Genomic DNA, 697 nt, shown 5'->3' on the forward strand with positions numbered 1-697 from the left:
TATTCTATGGTAGCCTACCTTTTATAAAGGTATATTTTTGTAGCTTGTTTACCCCTAAAGGGTGCACATTAGTAGCTTAAAGTTACATATTAGAACCTAAAGTGTACATATTAAATGATATTAATAGCTTTTGAAAGGATTCCGCCCCAGTGACAGCTTTTGTACTTTTTTTCTTTCTGAGAGTGTAGCCTACAAGGGTTTGAGAAACCCGTTAATACTGATAACATTTCAATCTTGTAAATTAAATTCATGGTTGTTATGGAGAAAATCTCTCTCCGTCTCCCTCTCTGGATAAACACTCTTCACTCTTTAAAAATAAGGAGGCAGGCTGTATTCATGTGTGCAGTGAGTACATTTATTCAGGCAGAGAGGAAGGAAAGTGGCGCCTGAGTGAGCGGACACGGATCAATGTATCGATGCCCTAAATCTGTCAGATTTGTCTCAGGTTGAGACTCTCCATTTTTACACTTCTAAAGTAATGGCTGTGTTTACTGACACTCTCAGGTGTTGCTTGTGCTATTGTTTGGGAATGTTTAATCGAGTAATTGTGTTTTTTTGTTTGGTTGGTTTTTCTGTACTGTGCAGATCTATGCAGTGCATTTTTGCTGAATCTGTTACAATTGCCCACTCAGAATCCAGAACACTCTCGCCCTCATTAACACACACACACACACACACACACACACACACACACACA

This window comes from Sinocyclocheilus anshuiensis, unplaced genomic scaffold (genome assembly GCF_001515605.1).
Source record: "Sinocyclocheilus anshuiensis isolate Anshui unplaced genomic scaffold, SAMN03320099.WGS_v1.1 scaffold1810, whole genome shotgun sequence".
Taxonomy (NCBI): Eukaryota; Metazoa; Chordata; class Actinopteri; order Cypriniformes; family Cyprinidae; genus Sinocyclocheilus; species Sinocyclocheilus anshuiensis.